This window comes from Chiloscyllium plagiosum, chromosome 5, assembly GCF_004010195.1.
Source record: "Chiloscyllium plagiosum isolate BGI_BamShark_2017 chromosome 5, ASM401019v2, whole genome shotgun sequence".
Lineage (NCBI taxonomy): Eukaryota > Metazoa > Chordata > Chondrichthyes > Orectolobiformes > Hemiscylliidae > Chiloscyllium > Chiloscyllium plagiosum.
This window is the reverse complement of record NC_057714.1, coordinates 115,092,511-115,094,168: the sequence shown is the minus strand read 5'-3', so window position 1 is coordinate 115,094,168 and position 1,658 is coordinate 115,092,511. Positions and strand designations below refer to the sequence as shown.

Genomic DNA, 1,658 nt, shown 5'->3' with positions numbered 1-1,658 from the left:
GGAATGGGGAGGGGAAGAATCCGGGGTGGACGTTGGAGGTGAGGTGGCGAGGGGGATGGAGGACACTGTGGGGGAGGGTGTTGTGCAGGGAGACTGAGGGTGAGATGTGGGGTGGAGAATGGGGATTGGAGTTTGGCGATTTTGGGATGAATTGATGCCCATTGAGTTCTGTCAGAAATAAGCACCAAACTGTTTCTAATCTCATTTTCCAGTGGTTGGTTTATATTGCTTTATATACCCTGGCATCGCAAACGCACATCTTAATACTGCTTCTGTCTTCCTTATATGCAGAGTTCCAGATTTCTGCCACCCTCTAGGTGAAAAGATTGGATGCTATGGGCTCTTAACGTCACTATCAGTCTCCTTATAAAAGACTTAATGAAGTGCAAGCTGTCGATGTCAAATGAATGTCCCTCCTCTGCCTAATCTCCTTTACAAAAAATTTAGTTACGTTATGGGAAGCTAGAGAAGTGATTGCTGGGCTTTTTGCTGAGATATTTGTATCATCGATAGTCACAAGTGACGTGCCGGAAGACTGGAGGTTAGCTAATGTGGTGACACTGTTTAAGAAGGATGGTAAGGACAAGCCAGGCAGCTATAGACCGGTGAGCCTGACGTCGGTGGTGGGCAAGTTGTTGGAGGGAATCCTGAGGGATACGATGTACATTTATTTGGAAAGGCAAGGACTGATTAGGGATAGTCAATGTGGCTTTGTGCGTGGGAAATCATGTCTCACAAACTTGATTGAGTGTTTTGAAGAAGTAACAAAGAGGATTGATGAGGGCAGAGCAGTAGACATGATCTATATGCACTTCAGTATGGCGTTCAACAAGGTTCCCCATGGGAGACTGGTTAGCAAGGTTAGGTCTCATGGAATACAGAGAGAACTAGCCATTTGGATACAGAACTGGTTCGAAGGTAGAAGACAGGGTGATGGTGGAGGGTTGTTTTTCAGACTGGAGGCCTGTGACTAGTGGAGTGCCACAAGGATCGGTGCTGGGTCCTCTACTTTTTGTCATTTACATAAATGATTTGGATGTGAGCATAAGAGGTACAGTTAGTAAGTTTGCAGATGACACCAAAATTGGAGGTGTAGTGGACAGCGAAGAAGGTTACCTCAGATTACAACAGGATCTTGACCAGATGGGCCAATGGGCTGAGAAGTGACAGATGGAGTTTAATTCACATAAATGCGAGGTGCTGCATTTTGGGAAAGCAAATCTTAGCAGCCTTATACACTTAATAGTAAGGTCCTCGGGAGTGTTGCTGAACAAGAGTGCGGGTTCATAGCTCCTTGAAAGTGGAGTTGCAGGTAGATAGGATAGTGAAGAAGGCTTTTGGTATGCTTTCCGTTTTTGGTCTGAGTATTGAGTACAGGAGTCGGGAGGTTATGTTGCGGCTGTATGGGACATTGGTTAGGCCACTGTTGGAATATTGCGTGCAACTCTGGTCTCCTTCCTATCGGAAAGAGTTTGAGGCTTTTGGAAGATGCTGAATAGGCTGTTGCTAATTTCTCGAGAGTGTCAGAGGCGGATATAATATAATGAGGAGCATGGATACAGTGAATAGTCAAGGTCTTTCCTCAGGGTCAAGGAGTCCAAAACAAGAGGGCATAGCTTTAGGTGAGGTCAAGGGAAGGGTGGGGTGTTTGGGGGGGG

General features: G+C 46.0%; 1 protein-coding gene across 2 annotated transcripts in view; it reads left to right on the top strand.

Moving 5' to 3' along the window:
• Window positions 1–1,658, top strand: part of mindy4 (MINDY lysine 48 deubiquitinase 4) — a 186,465-nt gene that overhangs the window by 1,138 nt on the left and 183,669 nt on the right. The gene's annotated exons all lie outside the window — the stretch shown is intronic.